Below are 26,889 nucleotides of genomic sequence, written 5' to 3' on the forward strand. Positions count from 1 at the left end.
TCTAGCGACTGCTCCCTAACAAGGCAGCGTGAGTCTAGGAAAGAAGTGAAACGCGGATGAAAAAAGTATAGACTTGGGCTCTGTTTCAAAATATCACTTTTTTTATATGATAACGTTTCCACACCGTTGCATGACGCAAGTTGTATGGGAAAAATATTAGCAGTATTTTATTCTGTTATATTTCATTATATTCTTAGCCTACTATAAAATATGTGTATTGACTGTGATCAGCGTAGCCTAAGTGTATCTTGTCTGTTTAATGAACAAAAAACTAGAGTTCCTGTGCATGGCACAGCCACATAGCATATAGACTGCACAGACCAGTAACATAATTCAACTCAAAATATGCCATTCTATTCTTTTGAAAATACATTTCATTAGTCTTATAATGTTTCTCATGACCTGAGTATTTTCTCAATGGATTTATTCAAATAGACACCCACCCACTTGTATACACACTATATCACTCCTCACCGGCATGTGCACTGGAGGTATAAAAGGAATGTGCACTGGAGGTATAAAGAATGTGCACTGAGGTATAAAAGGATGTGCACTGGAGGTATAAAAGGAATGTGCACTGGAGGTATAAAAAGGATATGTGCACTGGAGGTATAAAAGGATGTGCACTGGAGGTATAAAAGGAATGTGCACTGGAGGTATAAAAGGAATGTGCTGGATGTATAAAAGGAATGTGCACTGGACGGTATAAAAATCCTCCTTCTCTTGTTTTACATTGAGAGTATCTTCATCAGGCGCTAGAGTTTTACATTGAGAGTATCTTCATCAGGCGCTAGAGTTTTACATTGAGAGTATCTTCATCGCGATACACATAGAAAATAATATAAATAAATAGATATTTTCAAAAGAACGTGAGTCTCGTGTTCATATTTGACATCCTCCGTGCGCTTTTGCTATTGAGCAAAAATAATGACCTACACTTGATTTAGGCTACATTATTGCATGCTAAATATTTCTGATAAGTGCTAGATGACCAAGTGAAAGATGAGCTATACTACCTCCACTTATTTTTCCCATTCAGAGAATTAACCAAATAGACAGAGATTCAGTGAAACAAAATCATATTGATTGATTAAGACGAGTCGCAGGCTTTTTGGTTGTGAATAGACCTAGGCTACTAAACTATTGCGAGTGAAGAGCAAAATACTCCCCTTGTTAAACTACATAACATGCTGGCAACATATTCTGATCCATCCTAATAAATGAGCCAACTAGACAAGATCATCATTAGCAGCACTCACCTCAACTTGGCTCACATTTCCACAGCCTAATTGTATAAGGGCACAAGGCGAGACCCATATGCAGACACAGGAGTCAGATGGTTGAGCTCCGATATTTTTTATAACACAAGGGGTAGGCAAAAGGCAGGTCAGGTACAGGCGAGAGTTCAATAACCAGTTCAGAGTCCAAACAGTGCAGGGCGTTAGACAGTCTCGAGGTCAGGTCAGGCAGGGGTTCAGTAACCAGGTCCGAGTCCAAACAGTACAAGGCGTTAGGCAGGCTCGAGGTCAGGGCAGGAAGAATGATCAGGCAGGCGGTTTCGGTGTCAGAACAGGCAAGGGTCAAAACCAGGAGGACTGGGAAAAACAGAGACCGGGAAAAAAAGGAGCTAGGAGACAACCGCTAGTTCAATCAATCAAGTTTATTTTATATAGCCCTTCGTACATCAGCTAATATCTCGAAGTGCTGTACAGAAACCCAGCCTAAAACCCCAAACAGCAAGCAATGCAGGTGTAGAAGCACATCTTGGCAAACAAGATGAACTGGCACAGAGAGACAGAAAACACAGGGATAAATACACCGGGATAGTGAGTGACACCTGGAGGTGGTGGAGACAAGCACAAGGACAGGTGAACCAGATAAGGTCGTGACAAATTGTAGCCTACCCAAAATCCAAACTGAGATTCAGTGAAAATAAAAATCGGACATTGATTGATTTATCAAGACCCCAGGCTTGTCTCAAAGCAGCACGAAATGGTGCTGAAATAGTTGACCACACGCGGGTAGGCTATTGCTTCAATCAAATGTAGGCTATTATAACAATATTGGATGACTTTGGGAGTTTCCGTTAGCAAGAATTTGATGCCTTCAATTTCATTGGCATACTTTATTCCAGTATTTTCATAATTCAGTGATTATTTATTCCCACAGTAATTCGTTACAGATCCGTCCAGTTGTGGTTAAGAAAATAGTGCATGTGGAGAGCGGGTGAAGAGATGGGTGAAGTGACTGACATGCCTTGCAAAGTTTAGAACTGCCAAGAGGATAGCAAAGTTTAGAACTGCCAGGAGGATAGTAGTAACGGGTGCTGCTTAGCAACAACCACGAGCTTAAGAGTGTAGTGCAGGCCTGGGCGGCCACATTAGAATATATTTTTGCCATCGCGGGCCAGAATCATATTACAAGATTATACATCATGTGTTGATAGATATATCTACTGTAAATCACGTCCAGATATGCTACTTATTTTACTTTTTTAACATGCACAGAAATAAACCACATCCATGTTCTCCTTTTGGTAGGTTTTTTCATTATTATAATTTTTTAAAACTTATATATATATTTTTTTACCCCCTTTTTGTGGTATCCAATTGTTAGTAGTTACTATCTTGTCTCATCGCTACAACTCCCGTACGGGCTTGGGAGAGACGAAGGTCGAGAGCCATGTGTCCTCCGAAACACAACCCAACCAAGCCGCACTGCTTCTTAACACAGTGCGCATCCAACCCGGAAGCCAGCCGCACCAATGTGTCAGAGGAAACACCACAGAGACTCTGTGCCACCACTGCGCCACCTAGACCACTCTAGACCACTGCGCCACCCGGGAGGCCCTAGGTTTTTTTTATTATTAAACATGCAATGAACTACATGGAGGGAAAATTACACTGTGCATTCAGCACCATGGACAGAACTCTTGTTAACGGGTATGCACAAAAACACAAGAAAGAGAGAGAGCTCAACATTACAGTTAAACTACTCAATCAGTGTGGGGGGTGAAGTCTCTGATGGGCATTGACTAGAGAAGTGAAGTCAGGTATAGTTTCTGACGTCGCTATGAGCAGGATTGCTGAGATGTGAGAGTCAGTAAGAGATGATCTGTGTCTTGACTTGTTATATTTCATCACTGAAAATGTCTGTTCACATACATAAGTTGACCCAAACAGTACAAACATCTTCTGAGCATGACTCCTAATCTTTGTAAAGTTTTGTTCATCGAGAGATGCATAGAACCTCGTCAGTGACATTGTTTTGAATAGTTCTCCAATCACTGCATCAGACTGAAGATCAATAAGTTCAATTTGCAGGTCAGTGGGAGTGTCATCCACATTGAAAGTGAAAGGAGAGGAAACCAACAGCATGTCATTTTCCAGTGTCGTGGAAATATTCAGTCAATAATATTTCCTAAATACCGGAGCCTGTGAGTTCAGATAGACTTTTATTACAATATAATAAAAGCTGAGCTGGTTCATGAAAACAACTGCCTTTTCTTTTTTTTCTCCTTWAAATTTTACCCCCTTTTTTCTACCCAATCTCGTGGTATCCAATTAATTGTTAGTAATTACTATCTTGTCTCATCGCTACAACTCCCGTACGGGCTCGGGAGAGACGAAGGTCGAAAGCCATGCGTCCTCCGAAACTGAACCCAACCAAGCCGCACTGTTTCTTAACAATGTTTCTGCGCCTCCAACCCGGAAGCCAGCCGCACCAATGTGTCGGAGGAAACACCATGCACCTGGCTACCAGGTTAGCGTGCACTGCGCCTGGCCCGCCACAGGAGTCGCTGGTGCGCGATGAGACAAGGATATCCCTACCGGCCAAACCCTCCCTAACCCGTACGACGCTAGGCCAATTGTGCGTCGCCCCACGGACCTCCCGGTCGCGGCCGGCTGCGACAGAGCCTGGGCGCGAACCCAGTCTCTGGTGGCACAGCTAGCACTGCGATGCAGTGACCTAGACTACTGCGCCACCCGGGAGGCCCTACAACTGCCTTTTCAACCTTGGCACACACTTCTTATACATTTTTCCTCCTTACATCACAGACATAGTAACTCCTTTTTATGTTAATGATTCATCCCCTCTGGCATTTATCCACCGTTATCTTTTTGCCTTGCACTAATTTTAGTTTGGTTTCATGTTAGGGCATGGAAACATTAGAGCCATCGCAATAGTTCAAAATTAACAGACATGTCATCCTGCTAACTCCTCTGAAATTAACAGACATGTCATCCTGCTAACTCCTCTGAAATTAACAGACATGTCATCACTGCTATCATCCTCTGAAATTAACACGAATGTCATCCTGGCTAACTCCTCTGAAATTAACAGACATGTCATCCTGCTACTCCTCTGAAATTAACAGACATGTCATCCTGCTATCTCCTCTGAAATTAACAGACATGTCATCCTGCTAACTCCTCTGAAATTAACAGACATGTCATCCTGCTAACTCTCTGAAATTAACAGACATGTAATCCTGCTAACTCTCTGAAATTAACAGACATGTCATCCTGCTAACTCTCTGAAATTAACAGACATGTCATCCTGCTAACTCCTCTGAAATTAACAGACATGTCATCCTGCTAACTCCTCTGAAATTAACAGACATGTCATCCTGCTAACTCCTCTGAAATTAACAGACATGTCATCCTGCTAACTCCTCTGAATTAACAGACATGTCATCTGCTAACTCCTCTGAAATTAACAGACATGTCATCCTGCTAACTCCTCTGAAATTAACAGACATGTCATCCTGCTATCTCCTCTGAAATTAACAGACATGTCATCCTGCTAACTCCTCTGAAATTAACAGACATGTCATCCTGCTAACTCCTCTGAAATTAACAGACATGTCATCCTGCTAATCCTCTGAAATTAACAGACATGTCATCCTGCTAACTCCTCTGAAATTAACAGACATGTCATCTGCTAACTCTCTGAAATTAACAGACATGTCATCCTGCTATCTCCTCTGAAATTAACAGACATGTCATCCTGCTACTCCTCTGAAATTAACAGACATGTCATCCTGCTAACTCCTTCTGAAATTAACACACATGTCATCCTGCTAATCCTCTGAAATTAACAGACATGTCATCCTGCTAACTCTCTTGAAATTAACAGTGTCTCATCTGGCTATACTCCTCTCTGAATGAACACGACCATGTCATCCTGCTAACTCCCTCTGCAATTAACAGAACATGTCATCCTGCTAACTCCTCTGAAATTAACACACATGTTCTGGAAAATTCCCAATAGGTGTAACCATAGCAACAGTAAATATTAGGCCATATCACTGGTACAACAGTCATATCCACTCCCCAGACATATCTAATATCTAATGGTGTCTAATGACCCAGAGCACATATAGAGAGCACTATTCTTGCTGGCTCCTCTAAAATGAGCACACATGTTCTGGAAAATACCCAACACCAACACTTTGAAATCCTCAAAATGATGAGAAAACTCCACATGTTTTCCTTTCATTTGCAAAAACTCAGCCATCTCTGACTTTTAAGCCCCTTCCCCAAACTCAGCCATCTCACGTTTGTGTTGTGGTAGGGGAGATCTGCATGACCCGACGCTGTCTCTTCCAACAGTGAGACAAACTGCCTGTGGTTTAAAGATTTTACTCTTATGAAGTTGACCACTTTAGGGACTCTATCCACAACATGGTTCATTTTCAGAACACATTTACAGAGCACCTCCTGATGAATAATGCAATGCAGGAAAATAATCTTCTGATCTGGGTTCAGCTCAGCTACTTGATCTTCTATCCTTTTCAAAAGGCCAACGTTTTTTCCTGGGCACCCATCAGTGGTCACACTGGATAACTTTCAAAAGTCAGTCCCAGCTTTGACACACACTTATTAACCTCCTCCAAGAAATCTTTCCCTGTGGTTGTGCTCTTGACTGCACTGAAGCAAGCTCCCCTGTAATTTCAAAGTCTGGGGTTATGCCTCGTAAGAATATCAACAACTGTGCCGTGTCACGTGCATCACTGGTCTCATCCAGGGCCAAGGAGAAATAGGTGAAATCCTTTACCTCGTCTTTCAACTGTTGTTCCATATTCTCTGCGATGTCCTCAACATGTCGTGTCACTGTTCGTCTTGACAGGAAAACATTTTCAAACAGCTCTTTCTTGTCGGGGAAAAGTATTGCTGCAGAGTCAATTAAACATTCTTTAATGAATTTGCCCTCAGCGAATGGCTTGCTATGTTTAGCAATTTTGTGGGACAGTACATAGCAGTACATATTGAATCAGGTCGTGGGTCGTGGCCGTATGCGGCCCGTATGCAGGCCGGTCTTTGCCCGGGCCTGGCGTAGTGCTTGCCAATGCCACCACAGCATTACGGATACATTTTATAGTAGGCAGAACTTTTCCTCAATCATGACTAGGTAGGTTGGCGGAAATAAAAGTGGAGGCTTTGTAACCGGCAATATCTTTTATAAAGAAAAGTCGGCAAAAAGTTGACTGGATGCTAAAGTTGGCAGAAAAACGTATTGGTTTAAAAGGTGTATAATAATACAAACTCAGAGTGTGTGATTATTCCAGAATAGAATTATAATAGAATATAATACATTTCATAGCCACTTCAAGGTTACAGCACACAATCAGAAGAACCCACAAAGACAAGTACGGTCACAAATCACAGAGCCAAACAATGTCACTGTGAAGAGTTACGATTAACATGCTATTCCAGTAGACAGATGACAGACGAGTGTGGCCAAATGGTTAATGTAGCCTACAGCTGGTTTCACTAAGCTAAGCTACATAGTGTTTTCACAGTGTGTGTTCATTCGTGTGCTGTGTCTGGTTGTGTGTTGCTGGCGGTGCAGGGCTGTACTGTAACCGGACCTGGGATGGCTGGCTGTGCTGGGATGATACACCAGCTGGGACAGTCACCTGGCAGAACTGCCCCAACTATTTCCCTGACTTCGACTCCACAGGTAAGTCCTGGCTATAAGAGGTGTTTGTTTTTGTGTCCTGTTTGTCTCTATGTGTGTGCATTTGTTTTCTATGCTATTTTTTACTATGTAAATTCTGCATTTCTTTACTTTCTGTAAACTACAAGCAAGAATAAATAAAGTCAAAGTTCTGGACGGTCAGATGCTCCAATGCTGACTTGTTAACTCCTTGTGATAAATGCATCACTCTGGAACTTGTCTTGAATTTAAAATATTCATAGTATTTAAAGGCCTAATGCTTTATATACATTTTCACACTATGAGGTTGGAATAATACTGTGAAATTGTGAAAATTATGATAAAACCTTTTTAGTTGTTGGAAAAGATGGCCTGAAATTTCAGCCTGTTTTGATGGGATGGAGTTTTGGCCTGCCTGGTGACATCACCAGGGGGTAAATTAGTTATTAGACCAATAAGAAAGAGAGTTCCAAACCTACTCAGACCACTCCCAGACAGCCCTAGCAACATTCTTGCTTGAGAAATAGCTCTTTGCTAATAAGCTATTTTTGCCCATTCTAATTAAAAATAATAACAGTAAGGTACTTAATTGTTACCCATAAATGATTTGATATCACAGTATCAACGGCTGCAATTGGACCTTTAATTCATTATTCATGGTTTCAAGAGGTTGCAAAGCTTATGGACATTGCACAGTTTAAGTGTTTATGTTTAAAGGTCAACTTTGGGCACACAAAACGGTCCAACTCGCCTCTTTCTCAATTTTCAAACAGATATGGGGTGTGCATTTGGTGGTTCATCGATGTGTCATCCTGGTCATGGGCGCCGCGACCGACGTAGCTAGTTCGTTAGCTAAGCTAGCCACTTGTAGCTAGCCAGTAACTCCTCCAGTATGTGTTGACATCATTTCACAGGATTTGTTTTTGGACAGAAGCTGTAGAGATCGGTAAGAAATGGCACTTCTGTAGCCAAATATCTCATTCATCATTTTATTTGTATTTATTTTTGCATTCAATTACCTGGTATGATGGTGCATTGATTAGTTATCTTCTCTGCGCTACGGATCCCTTTTACGGGATCACTTTTCTAAACAACCGCTAGAATTGCAGGGCGCCAAATGCAAAAATATTACAAAAAATATTTATAATCATGCAATCACAAGTGAAATATACCAAAACACAGCTTAGCTTGTTGTTAATCCACCTATCGTGTCAGATTTTGAAAATATATTTTACAGCGAAAGAAATCCAAGCTTTTGTGAGTGTAGCTTTCAATGCTACAACAGCTAGCCCCAAATTAGCATGGTCACGAAAGTCAGAAAAGCAATAAAATGAATCGCCTGACCTTAAGATAATCTTTTCGGATGTTTCACTCCAGAGACTCCCAGTTACACAACAAATGTTATTTTTTTTGTTCGATAAATATTACTTTTATCACAAAAAAACGCCATTTGGGTTGCGCTATATGTTTGAGAAAACAAAGCCGTGTCTCGTTCGACCAAATTCCAAAAAGTATTCCGTAATGGTCGTAGAAACATGTCAAATGGTTTTTTTAAGATCAATACCTCATGGTTTGTTTTTAACAAACCATAATCGATTAATATTTCAACCCGCGTACCATAACCTATTCTTTAAGAGAGAAAAGGAAATGGGGAGCCACCCTCTCACTCTAGCGCGCGGGAAAACATTCAGAGGTACACTGACTACTTATGAAAATTTCGTCGTCTCATTTTTTCAAAATAAAAGCCTGAAACTATGTTAAAGCCTGGTCACAGCCTGAGGAAGCCATTTGGAAAAGGAATCTGGTTGATACCCATTTAAATGGAGGATAGACCCCGGAGCCAGGAACACAGATTATTTTTTTTTAATATCACTTCCGGGTTACATTTTCACTCAGAGTTTTCGCCTGCAGAATAAGTATTCGTTTATCTCACAGACATATTTTTGACAGTTTTGGGAATACTTTGAGTGTTTTCTCTATCATAATCTGTAAATTATATGCATATCCTACGATCTGGGTCGCAGAAAATGTCCGTTTACGTTGGGCACATTATTAAAAAAAAATATAAAAAAATCTGACCCCTAGTGCTAAGAGAAGTTATGCAGTTTAAAGCCGTTATTTGTGCGTTTTTTGTCCAAGTCGACCTTTAAGTGTCATAGACTACCATAGACTATTTCAAGGTGAGGAACATCTAACATCAAGTTGTAAAATAGTGAACCTAGTCCTTTAAGTGTCTAAGTGTTAAACATGTTTTGTAGCATGTGTCATTAGTCCTACTTTGATTGTTTCAACAGAAAAAGCTACAAGATCTGTACGCGAATCAGGACAGTGGTTCCGCACACCAGCAACCAATAGGACGTGGTCAACTACCCCACTGTGTTAACTTCCACATACAAGGCAAGCTGAAGGTAAGGGTTGTCACAGAGTGATCCATCATCCCATTTATACATGCTATTTTGAGCATACACTTGATCCCATTTTACAATCACAATAAGGGGACATTTTCTCAAGGGATAATATGCAGAGGAGACAAAGGTGGAATGTGTTAAATTAAGCTAGATAAATGAAAACACAGACCTACTTGGGTGCGCTTGCCTACGGAGCTGTGAGGGGAAACGGCACCTCTCGTACCTTCAGGCTCTGATCAGCCCTACACCCAAACAAGGGCACTGCGTTCATTCCACCTCTGGCCTGCTCGCCTCCCTACCTCTGAGGAAGTACAAGTTCGCTCCAAGCCCAGTCAAAACTGTTCGCTGCTCTGGCACCCAATGGTGGAACAAACTCCCTCACGACGCCGTGTCAGCGGAGTCAATCACCAATCCTTCCGGAGACACCTGAAACCCCACCTCTTTAAGGAATACCTAGGATAGGATAAAGTAATCCTTCTAACCCCCCCTCCCCCTTAAAAGAGTTAGATGCACTATTGTAAAGTGGCTGTTCCACTGGATGTCATAAGGTGAATGCACCAATTTGTAAGTCGCTCTGGATAAGAGCGTCTGCTAAATGACTTAAATGTTAAATGTTAAAATAAATATGGTACAATAAATGTACCAAAGCTTACACTTGATGACATTTTACAATCATGACATATGGAAGAGGTCATAGAGGGAACAACTGGTCAAATTAAGCTGGCAAAGGTTTCTATTTCTGACCAGTGAGTAGTAGTAAAACTCCTGACCCTAGCAATGGGAAACAGGCAGGGCCGGTTTCTTAAATCAATCAAATGTATAATTTATTTATAAAGCCCTTTTTAAATCAGCAGATGTCACAAAGTGCTATACAGAAGTGGGGCATCCTGAGGACACAAAAAATGCTATGACTATTTGTCTACGTCAGTGGTCACCAGCCTTTTATAAGTCAGGATCTCTTTCTGAGTCAAAATGCAAGCCGAGATCTACCGCTCAGTTTGTTTTTAAACATAACTTGAAAAACATAAGTCTATCCAACATGAACCAATTATAAACAGTTCTGTAGCAATGAGGTTTGTGCAGTACGCTTTAGGCCCAATACATTATCACTGCATATTGGCTATGCTTGAATTGCCCTGCCAATGTTCTTGTCAGACAATTTTTTAATTATATTTAAAAAATGTAGGTATATGATCACACTGATAATAGATCATTTGTTGTATTACTTGTGAGCCACAGCTGAGTGAGCATAATATATATATTTTTTTTACTGGACTGATGGCCTGCATCTGATGATCAGCCTGAGGGGAGGGAGCAGCGGTGAGGCTAGCTCTCACCCGACTCACTGTCTCTCCACTCTCCCTCCTCCCTTTGCTGAGAAAAGGTGACACATTCTTCCAGCTGATGGTGGAACTCAAGTCACACTGCATTATCTCTTCCTCATGCACCAATTCCTGTTGTTACTCCTATGATTAGAGAAAGTGAATTATAAAAAAAAAAAACACAAGCAGCTAATAATAACAACGCAAGCTTATCGGAACACTTTGCTGTACTCAGTGGTGTAGCTGTGTCTGGAGAAGTGGATGTATACTCTAATTTTGACCAAAAAAATGGCTCGCACGGAACCCCGCCGATCCTTCACAACTGGACTACCGACGAAATCTGCTCGAGGGGGTACTCAAACGGGCTCTGCGGCACTGCCACGGCCCGCTAGCGTTAGATGTCTAGAGCACACCGGACTGTTAGCTTTAGAGTCCCAAATTCTTCGGCCACTATACCTATTTTGCCAATTGGCTTGGTTTACCACACGGAGCCCTGCTGATCCATCAGCCGTCATTTTCAGCACGAGGGGGCCACAACAGACTTTCTTCCGTCGCAACGTCCTTCTAAGGCCCTTCTGCTAGCTGCTAGCCCCGGCCCTCTAGCTGCCTGAAGCCACTCACTGGACTCCCATGATTACTCGGCTACGCATGCCTCTCCCTAACGTCAATATGTCTTGTCCATTGCTGTTTTGGTTAGTATTTATTGCCTTATTTCACTGTAGAGCCGCTAGCCCTGCTCAATACGCCTTACTGAACACTTTAGTCCACCTCCAACTCATTCGGTGACATCACCTATTTTAAATTATATTCCGAGAGACAATATCTCTTTCATCGCCACTCTATGCACAGGTTTACCCCCACTGTATTCACATCCTACCATACCTTTGTCTGTACATTATGCCTTGAATCTATTCTACCGCGCCCAGAAATCTGTTCCTTTTACTCTCTGTTCTGAACATACTAGACGACCAGTTCTTTTAGCCTTTAGCCGTACCCTTATCCTACTCCTCCTCTGTTCCTCTGGGGATGTGGAGGTTAACCCAGGCCCTGCAGTGCCTAGCTCCACTCCTATTCCCCAGGCGTTCTCATTTGTTAACTTCTGTAACCGTAAAAACCTTGGTTTCATGCATGTTAACATTAGAAGTCTCCTCACTAAGTTTGTTTTATTCACTGCCCTAGCACACTCTGCCAACCCGGATGTCCTAGCTGTGTCTGAATCCTGGCTCAGGAAGGACACCAAAACCCCTAAAATTTCCATCCATAACTATAAAATTTTCTGACAAGATAGAACTGCCAAAGGGGGCAGAGTTGCAATCACTGCAGCGATAGACTGCAGAGTTCTGTCTTACTATCCAGGTCTGTACCCAAACAATTCGAGCTTCTACTTTTAAAAATCCACCTTTCCAGAAACAAGTCTCTCACCGTTGCCGCTTGCTATAGGCCACCCTCTACCCCCAGCTGTGCCCTGGACACCATATGTGAACTGATTGCCCCCCATCTATCTTCAGAGCTCGTGCTGCTAGGTGACCTAAACAGGGGCATGCTTAACACCCCGGCCATCCTACAATCTAAATTCGAAATTATCAATGAACCCACCAGGTACAACCCCAAATCTGTACACATGGGCACCCTCGTAGATATCATCCTAACCAACTTGCCCTCCAAATATACCTCTGCTGTTTTCAACCAAGATCTCAGCGATCACTGCCTCATTGCCTGCATCCGTAATGGGTCCGCGGTCAAATGACCACCCCTCATCACTGTCAAACGCTCCCTAAAACACTTCWGCGAGCAGGCCTTTCTAATCGACCTGGCCCGGGTATCCTGGAAGGATATTGACCTCATCCCGTCAGTAGAGGATGCCTGGTCATTATTTAAAAGTGCCTTCCTCACCATCTTAAATAAGCATGCCACTTTTTTTTTTAACCAGGAACAGATATAGCCCTTGGTTCTCTCCAGACCTGACTGCCATTGACCAGCACAAAAACATCCTGTGGCGTTCTGCATTAGCATCGAATAGCCCCCGTGATATGCAACTTTTCAGGGAAGTTAGGACCAATATACACAGGCAGTTAGGAAAGCTAAGGCTAGCTTTTTCAATCAGAAATTTGCATCCTGTAGCACAAACTCAAAAAGGTTCTGGGACACTGTAAAGTCCATGGAGAATAAGTGCACCTCCTCCCAGCTGCCCACTGCACTGAGGCTAGGAAACACTGTCACCACCGATAAATCCACTATAATTGAGAATTTCAATAAGCCTTTTTCTACGGCTGGCCATGCTTTCCACCTGGCTACCCCTATCCCGGTCAACAGCCCTGCACTCCCCACAGCAACTCGTCCAAGCCTCCCCGATTTCTCCTTCACCCAAATCCAGACAGCTGATGTTCTGAAAGAGCTGCAAAATCTGGACCCCTACAAATCAGCCGGGCTAGACAATCTGGACCCTCTCTTTCTAAAATGATCTGCCACTCCTATCACTAGCCTGTTCAACCTCTCTTTCGTATCGTCTGAGATTCCCAAAGATTGGAAAGCTGCAGCGGTCATCCCCCTCTTCAAAGGGGAGACACTCTAGACCCAAACTGCTACAGACCTATATCTATCCTACCCTGCCTTTCTAAGGTCTTCGAATGCCAAGTTAACAAACAGATTACCGACCATTTCGGATCTCACCGTACCTTCTCCGCTATGCAATCTGGTTTCAGAGCTGGTCATGGGTGCACCTCAGCCACGCTCAAGGCCCTAAATTATATCATAACCGCCATCGATAAGAGACATTACTGTGCAGCCATATTCATCGACCTGGCCAAGGCTTTCGACTCTGTCAATCACCACATTCTTATTGGCAGACTCAACAGCTTTGGTTTCTCAAATGATTGCCTCGCCTGGTTACCAACTACTTCTCTGATAGAGTTCAGTGTGTCAAATCGGAGGGCCTGTTGTCTCTGATCCACCTCTACGCAGACGACACCATCCTGTATACTTCTGGCCCTTCGTTGGACACTGTGTTAACTAACCTCCAGACGAGCTTCAATGCCATACAACTCTCCTTCCGTGGCCTCCAACTGCTCTTAAATGCAAATAAAACTAAATGCATGCTCTTCAACCGATCACTGCCCGCACGTGCCCGCCCGTCCAGCATCACTACTCTGGACGGCTCTGACTTAGAATATGTGGATAACTACTGTTAGGTTCTTCTTTTTCAGAGTAAATAACCCACAAACACTAGAGAAGCTTTAACCAAGTTTATTCATCCCAAAGATTCTGTACAGCTGAAATCAGACAGCAAAACATTTCAGACATCACAGTTTATATACATCCCACTTAAGACACTCCTGTTTCTCTCCAATCCTTACATTTTATGGCTCTACGGGAAGCTAATAAAGAGGGTAAAATGATTCCAAACATGTATTACTCTCTTAAGAGAATCTGTCCTCACCTCCTGACCTCAACCCCTCTTTCATCTAATACACAGATGTCCATCTGTCTTCCCTGTATCAACCCATCGCTCTCCTCTCCTCCATCAAACACATTCCAAAGCCTTCTGTCTTTATTCAGAGAACCATTAACTTCTAACATAACACCCAGTCTCTTTCATTTCCTATCATTCATTTAATATCTCAATGTTCAAAGTTTAGCCGATTCCAACACTAAAAATACTTAGGTGTCTGGTTAGACTGTAAACTCTCCTTCCAGACTCACATTAAGCGTCTCCAATCCAAAATTAAATCTAGAATCGGCTTCCTATTTTGCAACAAAGCATCCTTCACTCATGCTGCCAAACATACCCTCATAAAACTGACCATCCTACCGATCCTCGACTTCAGCGATGTCATTTATAAAATAGCCTCCAACACTCTACTCAACAAATTGGATGCAGTCTATCACAGTGCCATCCGTTTTGTCACCAAAGCCCCATGTACTACCCACCACTGCGACCTGTATGCTCTCGTTGGATGGCCCTCGCTTCACTCTCGTCGCCAAACCCACTGGCTCCAGGTCATCTACAAGTCTCTGCTAGGTAAAGCTCCACCTTATCTCAGCTCACTGGTCACCATAGCAGCACCCACCTGTAGCACACGCTCCAGCAGGTATATCTCACTGGTCATCCCCAAAGCCAACTCCTCCTTTGACTGCCTTTCCTTCCAGTTCTCTGCTGCCAATGACTGGAACGGACTGCAAAAATCACTGAAGCTGGAGACTCATATCTCCCTCACTAGCTTTAAGCACCAGCTGTCAGAGCAGCTCACAGATCACTGCACCTGCACATAGCCAATCTGTAAACAGTCCATCCAACTACCTCATCCCTGTACTGTATTTATTTATTTATTTTGCTCCTTTGCAYCCCAGTATCTCTACTTGCACATTCATCTTCTGCACATCTACCATTCCAGTGTTTAATTGCTATATTGTAATTACTTCGCCACCATGGCCAATTTATTGCCTTATCTCCCTTTTCTTACCTCATTTGCACTCACTGTATATATACTTTTTGTTTTATTTTTCTACTGTATTATTGACTGTATGTTTAAATATTCCATGTGTAACTCTGTGTTGTTGTATGTGTCGAACTGCTATGCTTTATCTTTGCCAGGTCGCAGTTGCAAATGAGAACTTGTTCTCAACTAGCCTACCTGGTTAAATAAAGGTGAAATAAATAAATATTTTAAAAAATCAACTTCTTTTACAGTCTATGGCTCTAGGAAACTGTGCAGACACAGTGTTCTGAGCTATCTGATTGGTCAGCAGTAGACCTATAGGTGCACTTGATTTGCTCTCTGGGCCTGCCAAGTGGGTGGAGTTCTACCTTCATTGAACCTTTATTTAACTAGGCAAGTCAGTTATGAACAAATTCTTATTTACAATGACAGCCTACCAAAAGGCAAAGGTACCGTCCAGCCATACTCCAAAGTACTTGTATGATGTGACTGCCTCAAGCTCTAAACCCTCAGATGTAGTAATCACACCTGTGGGGAGAGGGACATTTTTCTTACCAAACCACATGATCTTTGTTTTGGAGGTGTTCAAAACAAGGTTAAGAGTAGAGAAAGCTTGTTGTAGAGCGTTTAACAAAACATCCGGGGAGGGGCCACCTGAATATAAGACTGTATCATCTGCATATAAATGATAAGAGAGCTTCCTACTGCCTGAGCTATGTTGTTTATGTAAATTGAGAAGAGCGTGGGGCCTAGGATCGAGCCTTAGGGTTCACTCTTGGTGATAAGCAGTGGCTGAGACAGCAGATGTTCTGACTTCATACACTTCACTCTTTGAGAGAGGTAGTTAGCAAACACAGACACGTGAAATGGTTCAAAATGAGAACACTTTGCCTTCCCAGCCCTAGGGCTACTGAATCAAGTGCAACTGCCGCCAACACCGCAAAACTAATTTTAAAAAATAGGAACGCAAGGCTTTATCATTTTCTTTTTACAGAAATGGTTATTGACTAGGAATGGCTTGGAGATTGACCAGTCAATCGACCAGTTAGTGACCACTGTTCTACATGGTAAATGGTTCAAGCGTGGCTTAGTCACACTGTGATTAGAGTACGAATGAAAACCAGCTGTGCTGCAGAGCTTAAGGACCTGATTTGAAATACCCAGGTCCTAAACCTTAAAGGGATACTTTGGAATTTTGGCAGTGAAGCCCTTTATCTGCTTCCCCAGAGTCAGATGAACTGGTGGTTACCATTTTTATTTTAGCTGTTCCTGTAAACTTTGTCATTGCGGTAACACTAGACAATATCGTCTCGCAAAAACTTCCTTCCTACTGGACACAGAGTCATAAAAATAGTATCCACGAGTTCATCTGACTCTGGGGAAGTAGATAATCATAATCATGAGTGCCAAAATCCCGAAGTATCCCTTTAAGGTCCTAGTCTCACCCCTTTCATATTTTGTTTACATCAAGGTAGAAAATGGAAGTCAGGTTAATGGTTCATGAATGTCCTTGATGCACCACTGTATGATCCTGTTTGTTTTAATGTTCATGTATCTGTATTTTCCAGATGGCCTATATCCTGTACTACATGGCAATTGTTGGTCATGCCTTCTCCATAGCCTCCCTCCTGATCTCTCTGGCTATATTCTTCTACTTCAGGTAATTATAGATGCTGCTGTTGCTTTCTTTATGAAACAAACTACTGGTTTGATTAGGGAGAGTAGTCGGTCTTGGACTATCAAAGCTTTTTCCCCCACATGATTAATGGATACTTCTGATGATGGTGATAATGATGACGATGATGATAATGGTGATTATGATGAAGATGAAGACACATCTAATCGTGATGAAAATGAGGATGTTGATGATGATAGTGGTGATAAATATGATGAAAGTTATGATAATATTGATGGTGGTGATGACTGCGATTGATACAGTTCAGGCGGTATAATATATTTCTCCTAAGGATCTGAGAGTGCTTTATCAATCATCTTGTCATTATTTAACTGAAGAGATGGCTGTGTATTTCCTCTAAGATAACTGAATCGTAAAGATGGCCGCAGTGGTGTAAAGTACTTAAGTAAAAATATTTTAAAGTACTACTTAAGTAGTTTTTTGGGGGTATCTATACTTTACTATTTTTATTTTTGACAACTTTTACTTTTACTCCACTACATTTCTAAAGAAAATATTGTACTTTTTACTCCATACATTTTCCCTGACAACCAAAAGTACTCGTTACATTTTCAATGCTTAGCAGGACAGGAATATGGTCCGATTCATACACTCATCAATAGAACACGTAGTCGTCCCTACTGCCTCTGACCTCGCAGACTCACTAAACACACATGCATCTTTTGTAAATAATGTCTGAGTGTTTGGAGTGGTGCCCCTGGCTATCTGTTAATAATGTCTGAGTGTTGGAGTGTGCCCCTGGCTATCTGTAAATAATGTCTGAGTGTTGGAGTGTGCCCCTGGCATCTGTAAAAATGTCTGTAGTTTGGAGTGTGCCCTGGCTATCTGTAAATAATGTCTGAGTGTTGGAGTGTGCCCTGGCTATCTGTAAATAATGTCTGAGTGTTGGAGTGTGCCCTGGCTATCTGTAAATATGTCTGAGTGTTGGAGTGTGCCCCTGGCTATCTGTATAATAATGTCTGAGTGTGGAGTGTGCCCCTGGCTATCTGTAATAATGTCTGAGTGTTGGAGGGTGCCCCTGGCTATCTGTAAATAATGTCTGAGTGTTGGAGTGTGCACCTGGCTATCTGTAAATAATGTCTGAGTGTTTGGAGTGTGCACCTGGCTATCTGTAAAAATAATGTCTGAGTGTTGGAGATGCTTGCCACCTGGCTATCTGTACACAATGATGTCTGCAGTGCTCATGGCTCAGATTAGCCCCTGGCATTCTGCTAATATAATGTCTTGAAAGTGGTCTGGTAGTGTTGCCCCCTGGCATCTGTAAATAATGTCCTGAGTGTTGATGTGCACCCTGGCTATCTGTGATCAGGACTAATGTCTATGAGCTGTTCGGGTGTGCCACTCTGCCTATCCCTGTAAAATGATGTCTGGTGTTGGAGTGTGCAACGCTGGAGCTATCTGTAATTAATCGACTTGAGTGGGAGTCGATGAGGTCGGCACAGCTGGTGCTATCTGTAAATGGACATTCAGTGCTGGTGGCTGATACGCGTACGCTGCATGCTACCTCGCTTAATGGCCTTGGAAGTCTAATAATGTCTGCCATGTTCGGCGTGTGCAGACGTGTGCCTGCGCTGCTATCTGTAACTACATTCTGTCAAAGTCGTCGCTGAGAGTGTTGCCCCTGGCTATTGTACATACTGAATGTACTCCTGTAGCTGTTCGGCAAGTCTTGCTACGCCGCAAGCTGGCTTATCTGTACACACACGAATAATCGTGCTCTGGTGTTCGAGGTGTGTACAGCCTGGCCTCATCTGTAACATCTAATGTGCCCTTGAGTGCTTAACGGAAGTTGTGACCCTGGCTAATCTGATAAGTAATGATCTGAAGAATAGTTGGAGTGTGCATCCTGCAATCTCGTCCAACTCAAATGATCCTCGAGTCGTTTGGAGCTCGTGTGCCCCGCTACTGCGGCGTTCATCTAGTATCACACTACAATGTCGCTGAGATTCTGTTGGAGAGAACGTGCACCGTGAGCCCTATCCTGGAACCCTAATCAATCGTTCTGAGTGTCCTGGTGAGTCTGGCCTACCTCCTGGCTATCTGTAACTAATGTCTGAGTGTTGGAGTGTGCCCCTGGCTATCAAGTAAATAATGTCTGAGTGTTGGAGTGTGCCCCTGGCTATCTGTAAATAATGTCAGAGTGTTGGAGTGTGCCCCTGGATATCCATTCATTTTAAAACAAGACAATGGTGCTTGCTGTCTGCTTTGCCCCTTTACCCAGACCTACATGTACATATTACCTCAATTACCTTGACTAACCTGTTCCCCAGCACATTGACTAGGTATCTGTACCCCTTATATATACTGTAGCCGTGTTACCATTATTTTATTGTGTTACTTTAGTATATTTAGTAAATATTTTCTTAACTCAATTTTTCTTAACCACATTGTTGGTTAAGGGTTTGTAAGTAAGCATTTCGGGGTAAGGTCTGCCCCTGTTTTATTCGGTTCATGTGACAAATACATTTTTGTTTTGATTAATATAAGGAATTTACTTTTATTCTTGAAACTTAAGTATATGTAAAAAAATATATACTTTTATACTTTTACTAAAGCATTATTTTACTGGCTGACTTTCACTTTTACTTGAGTAACTTTCTATTAAGGAATCTATACTTTTACTCAAGTATGATAATTGGGTACTTTTTCCACCACTGGATGGCTGTGTGTTTTCTCTGAGATAACTGAATTGTAAAGATGGCTGTGTGTTTCCTTTGAGATAGCTGAATTGTAAAGATGGCTGTGTGTTTCCTTTGAGATAGCTGAATTGTAAAGATGGCCGTGTGTTTCAACTGATATAACACTGGCAGTGTGCAGTGTGATGATGATTGCATCGTCTGTGGATCTATTGGGGCGGTAAGCAAATTGAAGTGGGTCTAGGGTGCGTCTTTCTTTTTCGCAGTTAAGCCAAAACTACGCCCCGTTATTCAGAGAGGTGTTCTACTACTCTGTCATTGGCTGGCTAATGTTGTCTCACTCACAGGCGATCAGCGCAGAGACAGTGGCCTTCCAAGGTAAGGATGGAAAGTGTCATTTAACAATTAGCTGCCTACCGTAATGCAGGCCTATTATCATCATGTTTGGTCAAATTTGCCCATGTTTTTATTTTTAGAGTTGTAAAAATGTCTCAGAACTCCGCTGAATTCCCTCAATTGAAGGTCAGCTAAGTTTACCTAGGCTACGTAACGTTACTAGCTCCGTATTGTTATTAGTTGTTATATTATCATTAGTAGTCTATTTTCAGGTAAAAGTATATGCTTATTATTAATAATTTCTCAAATATGTATTAGCTAATCATTCAGTCGAATAAGCTCTGCTACAGCCATTGAATCTATCTTTGAGCGTTAAGGGACGTTAATGGCTAGGTCTGTTCATGACATTATGTTATATATTTTTCAATCTTGAAATACATGGGCAAATGTTATTAATCAGTGACTGAAATTTCGCGCTACGTGATATTCACTTCCGGACATGGAGAGCGCTCAAAGCGTTGTAGAACGCCTCTCTGAATAACGGGGCGTGGTTTTGGCTTAACTGCGTTGGGAAAAAGAAAGACGCTGTGGGTGTAGCAGACTGGGATAGGGAGAAATTGAATATGTCAGTTGGTCTACGCATGCTCCGAGGACGCGGCTTGGGACGCCATCTGGGCCGGCAAACTTGTGAGGGTTAACACGCTTAAATGTCTTACTCACGTCGGCCACGGAGAATGAGAGCCCACAATCATAGGTAGCTGGCCACGTCGGTGGCACTGTTATCCTCAAAGCGGGCGAAAAAGGTGTTTAGCTTATCCGGAAGTAAGACGTAGGTGTCCGTGACGTGGCTGGTTTTCCCTTTGAGTCCCTGCCACATACGTCTCATGTCTGAGCCATTGATAAGTTATTAATATGTCCATACACTCTTGATTTTTTTGTTATCTTGAAGCTGAAAGGGTTCCCTCGGTTGTCCTCATAGGATAACCCTTGGATAACCATTTTTGGTTGCACGTAGAACCCTTTTGGGTTGCAGGTAGAACCCTTTCTACAGAGGGTTCGTTCTACAATTTTTTTTTTCTAAGAGTCTATAACCATTAGGCCATTATCCTTGAATAAACATTATGGGGGACATAACTGCAGGAGCAAAAACAACATTTCTGCATCATATTGGTTAATACAGACTTGGGATAGTTCTCAATTGGCTCAGTTGCCAATGTGAAAATTCCCAAAATGTTGACATTTGACGTGTTTCTAATCTCAATGGATATAGCAAGTAGGGTGTTAACCAGCAAATGCAGCTGTGGAGCAACAGGTTTTGTAACAGACTGCAATGTGAGCTAACGTACAGTAGGTCTTGTAACAGACTGCAATGTTCCGCAAAGTTTATACCTGCTCATAAATCTAGCTAAGACATAGTTCAGGTGCATATCTTAGTAGCCAACTAGCCGCTATCCAAAACAAAAGTAAACGCTCAAACTACACTGTGTCTGTGTCATGACACGAATCAGAATAGAATAGATCCTTTCTTGGCATTGTAAAGCATCAATGGACGATCAAAGCCATCAGCTAATTATGACCTCAATTACATTTTAAAGATGGCAAGCAAAGCATTGCTTTTTAGGGGAACATCGTTTTTATGATTATGGCACTATCTTTATAGGCTGATCCCTTTAAAACTGAAAGTCTTAATGTTCCCAGATGTGCAGTTTACAGTGGTATTTGACGCAGTACAGCTGCACTGTCTTCTTATTTATGGCCTCCACTTCATCACTGCCAGGACTCACCGACAAAAAATACTCCGGCTAGCTGTGGAAAAATACAGTTGGGTTAGCTTAAAAAATATTGTATCACTGTGCAGTTTGATCCTGTCCTAATGCATACATGATGCTTGTTGTCATAAAATGGCTGTCTGTTTTGACAGGCCCTGTCTGATTAAAGTGTCAATGTACATGGGGTTATCATTTTGGTAGTTCCTGCTTTTACTGTACCTTGCATGTCAGACGTTGCCCTGAAACTCCTTTAACTTGTTTAGGTGTAGTCTGAGAACATCCATACAGCATCTTCAGATGAAGAGCGTTCTTCTGTCTGTTCTATTTTCTGCTTATCCTAGTTTGAAGATATTCTGCTAATACGTCATTTTACTTCTGTTGTGCCATTTAAAGGTAGCCTTGTTCTCAAAGACATCACACACCACTGACCAAGAATAAGTAATTTACTAATGTTGCCATGCTGACATTTCTTCTTTTTCTTCTTCTTCTATAAACAACACATTTACAGCAAGACTGTTACATTAGCTTCCTAATGACTGGAGACAGATAACAGGACATTGTTGCTGTACACAGGTTTGGCACAAAGTGTTTTCACTCCAGTAAACACTGTTTCCTCCTATCTTTAATTGCTCGTGTTTGGCATTACTTTCCTAACCTTTTATAGAAAATAGTATCATTTGATTCCACTGCCATCCATATGGATGATGGAGCTTTTGATTACTGATGATTTTACCCCCACTACTTTGTAAATTACTTATTATGTGACTAATACGCTTCTGTATCAGATTCTGTGAGAATCAGGAAGCTCCACAGGGACCTCAAATACAGTCGTCAATAATCTTTTTTGACAACTGATTCCACTTATTGTCGGACGTTGTGTGTGCCAGTATTTAGCACGGCTGAACCGAAGCAAATGATATCAGTTCTTTGGTGTTGCTTGGGAGAAGTGTTGTGTATTTTTATACCAGTTTACAGCATGCTCTGAATGGAATGACAATCTTTATTTATATTTTACAAGAGGATCCTTCGTTCAGATGACCGCAACATCTGACTAAGTCATTATGGGTCAGAGTTAGTCATTCCAATGGTTCATGTTATTTATCGTCCTGTTTTCTTCATCAAAGCTCGAAACATATTTTTTGTAGGATTAAATATGTTGAAGTTGCAGATTAGTTTTTTATTGCAACGTGCAGAATGGATTTTTCATCATGAATATTCATTATTTGATGTTGTTAAAATTCGATTTGCATACAGTCCCAGTAATTTTTTTWATCGTTTCTCATGACAAGAATAATTTACCTCCAGCTTTGCAGATTATATTCTCATCTGTGACTATCAACTGTGAAGTTATTTTTCAGATTTCACATACAAACGATTTATATTGAAGTTTCAGACTTACAATTTCCACTCTCTCTGTATCACTTACAATTCTGTAACCTATGTTCTCGACAGCATTTCCTACATATTTTCACACCAAAAAAATTGATAATCAGCTTAATCTTTTGGCTTCTGTCATTTAGTAAATAGTTTGATGTAGCTCTCTCTGTGAATGTCTGCTGGGGTAACCGCAGCCAGACCCACATCATATGTTAACGTTATTATGCTGTGTCTTTGTCTTCACTCAGGAACCTGAGCTGCCAAAGGATCACGCTTCATAAGAACCTCTTTGTTTCCTATGTCCTCAACTCCGCCCTTACCCTCATCTACCTCATAGCAGTGGTCAACAACCCAGATGTAGTGGGAAGAAATCCAGTAAGTATCACTTTACTTTACTCAACCCATATCACAGTCAAATACATCACAGAAATACATTTCACCTTTAAGGTAAAGAAGATCAATGAGGATAGGAAATATAATGTACTGTGTTGCTCAGTGTTGCACTGCATGATCATTTCAAAATAATACTTGTTTGAATTCTTAAAAACGATGTAGCCCTCGAGCACTATTTTATTTCATTCAAATTAGTTTACTCTATATCAGCTGTTTTTTCTAAAAGCGTTCGTTAGAATATAATTTCTTCTTTTCAGCATATCTTTTTAATGTGTTTTGCCATTAACAGACAGCCCAGAGCTATACTTCTCATATCACTCAGACTTCTTTCATTTGTCAGACTTTTGAACAGTTGCCACTCGTTGAGTTTCAGTCAAACGTAAATTCTTTGTATCCTAAGGTCTGTTAAGGTGAAGATAGTAAATCTGCCTCTATGGAATGTGACATTACTGTATCTGGAATAATCATCCCTTTCTGATACTTTCAGTATTGTCTTTTAAGAGACATTTTCATTGTCCACCTTTCAATGGAAATTATTTGAATAAATCATCTTCTTATTATACAGTATTGTGACTCAGCAGATAGAGTTACAGAGTTGCAGGCTTCTGTTCCATAAAAATACAAAGAAAAAAATCGAATAATAATAATAATAAAAACAGGTCTGAGAATTGTAGAGATGATGTTAATGTAGAGAAATATCTAGAACATGGCCTTGTAGAGATGGATAGACTATGAGTAGAGACATTGTTTTTTTCCCCGGTTAGGTTAAATGGTTAGTAAAAAACTGCTGGCCCAATGTATACAGTAAGGTCCTGTTATCATTCTCTCGATTGGAGCATCTCTTTAGAGAAAATAACTGTCGTCTGGGTTTGATTTTCAGCGTCTCTTCTCCCCGTACCATCACGTTCTCACTGGAGAAACAGACTTCAAGCCTAATCCAACTGGCATATTCACAGTCGGAGATTTATTCAGATATACCAGCTGACCCTGGTGATCCAACCGACAGGGAGGAAGGAACGACAGCTTTCAAAATGAATATGAATAGCTATGTTCTAGCATCATTGGCTCAGAACCATCTTTCCCAATCTTTACAAATCTGTCTTAAATTTATTATAATCTGCTTGTTTTGAACCAAATTGCAGTTTGTCTTTCACACCTCAGACAACATGGTTTTGATTTCCAGGGATGGGATGAAAATAAATCCCATCACAGTTGGTTGCACATACTACACGTCTTTAGTGGAACATGTTGAAATTCTAGAGCGGCAAATTTAGACTGGGTTGGTCTGTGTTCTGACTGCATGTTTGATTTAGGGATGTGGTGCTCTGTTGGGAGAATAGACTCAGCTCTCTCTGAACAAAAAGAACAAGGTCTCTTTCTCTCTGGTGGATCACAGCAGAGACTAGTAGTCTGCCAGTAGTGAAAGAGGAGTGGATCCCTAGTGCTCAGGTCAAGTAGGGCAAAGACTTGAGACACACTTTGGAATCGTCAGACATGAGTGCCTTAAACTCTGTTCCATAAAACACTGAGAACCATCCAGGCTGTCCCATTACATCAGGCTGTGGTTATGAAGTGGTGAGACGTTTAAAAAAATATATCTTAAATTGAACCTCTACAGCACATATGTCAGAGTCAAGGCCCGCGGGCCACATCCGGCCCGCGAGAAGGTTTTTTACGGCCCCTGGGATGATCTTGATTTATTATTAGAACCGGCCCGCAGACCGCAGCAAGCCGGCAGCCCGCAGATCTTTTACACGCACCAATACTACATTTCCCACAATGCAACGGTGACGCACCGAGCAGTAGGCTGCTTCATTTCAATATTTATTGGCACAGCAGTCGTCAGCATCACAGTAAAATTAACTTTCAGATACCCATCAAAAATGGCAAAACGGAAGGTGGACACTGAGAACCGGGGGTTTCAAACAAGGTGGGAGTCGGAGTATATGTTCACGGAGGTAAGTAGACCAGTTGTCCATCAATCTAAAAGAGCCACTTGTGAAAAAGGGAAAAGATTTCATTGCATATTCCATGCTCTGGATGAGAGCACCGACATTTCGTGACGATTGCCCATATTGTCAATTTTCATCCGCGGAGTGGACTCCAGCCTAAGCGTGACAGAGGAGTTTTTGCGCTTTACGTCTCTATGCCATGCACAACTACGGGCATGATTTATGAAGAGGTGTCAAGATGTGTAAATGAGATGGAGCTGCCTTGGGAAAAACTCGTGGGTTTGACAACCGACGGAGCACCTGCGATGTGTGGACACAGGAGCGAACTGGTGGCGAACATACGGAAAAGATGCAAGAGGAAAACGCGACAGTGAGCTGACAGCTTATCATTGTATCATAACACCAGAAGCGTTGTGCGGTAAAGCCTTGAAAATGGAGCATGTAATGAGCATCATCACGCGCACAGTTAACTTTATCAAGCAAAGGTTGAATCACCGCCAGTTCAAGCATTCTGACGGAGTTAGAAACGGAGCATTGTGATTGCCTTATCACACAGAGGTGCGATGGCTAAGCCAGGAAAGTGCTTTCAAAATGTTTCGAGCTTCGTGAGGAGATTTGTCTGTTCTTGGACAGCAAAGGGAAAGACACAAACAACTCCGAGACGAAATGTTTCTTCTGTTGAAATGCTTTTCTTGTGACATTACGAGTCATCTGAAATGCAATGAACTTCCAGCTGCAGGTCGGGATCATGTCATCTCTGATATGTACAGTTACAGTCGAAAGCATTTAAAACCAAACTACTCTGTGGGGAGACGCAGATGCGAAAGAAAAATTTGAGCCACTTTCCCAGCTGCCAGACATGAAAGAGAAGCTCTCTACAGTGCGTTTCTCCGAGCGCCACAGTTGGCTGATAAAATAGTATGCTTGCCGCTGACTTTCGACGCCGATTTGCTGACTTTGAAGCACAAAAAAGCAGGTTGGAACACTGCTCGTAACCCATTTGCTTGTTACGTGGAAAGCTCACCACCAAACCTCACAAATGATTATGACCTCAATGCAATGATGCACTGAGGGCAAAATAATGCGGCAGTGGGTGCTGCGGACTTCGCCCGTTTCCTCCCCGACACAATGCCCCAGCTGCCGCATCCAGGCTGCTCAAACGTTGTCTATGTTTGGCAGCACATTACCTGTGTGAACAACTGTTTTCTTTGATGACCTGAACAAAAACATCACACAGAAGTCGACTTACTGCTGAACACCCCTCCACTCAATTCTGAGGATTTCCTCAGCTCAGAGCCTTACCCCGAACATGATGAACTTGTGGAAAAGATGGGACACCACCCAAGTATCACCTCAACCTCAAACAATGAACATTACTGTGCAATCACATATTTAGAGTTTTTACTCAGTTCAAGTTTAAAAGTTAAAGTTTAATTATTGTTTTCACTGCATGTTACTTCTCCTTAAACAAAGTGTGTTTTGATTAAATAGATTTTTGCACTTATTTATTGCTATTTCATCCAGATTATATTTAAAAAATATTTCAGTTGAGTGGATGATAGAAAAATTGCTATTATTGTTTTTTCTTTGAAGATAAATTTAGCCCACTTTGCTAAAATAGA

The 26,889-nt window shown here is 41.8% G+C and overlaps 1 pseudogene; it reads left to right on the plus strand.

Moving 5' to 3' along the window:
• Positions 1-26,889, plus strand: part of LOC112068435 (calcitonin gene-related peptide type 1 receptor-like) — a 105,492-nt pseudogene that overhangs the window by 58,043 nt on the left and 20,560 nt on the right.

The sequence above is a fragment of the Salvelinus sp. IW2-2015 genome, unplaced genomic scaffold (assembly GCF_002910315.2).
Source record: "Salvelinus sp. IW2-2015 unplaced genomic scaffold, ASM291031v2 Un_scaffold515, whole genome shotgun sequence".
NCBI lineage: Eukaryota > Metazoa > Chordata > Actinopteri > Salmoniformes > Salmonidae > Salvelinus > Salvelinus sp. IW2-2015.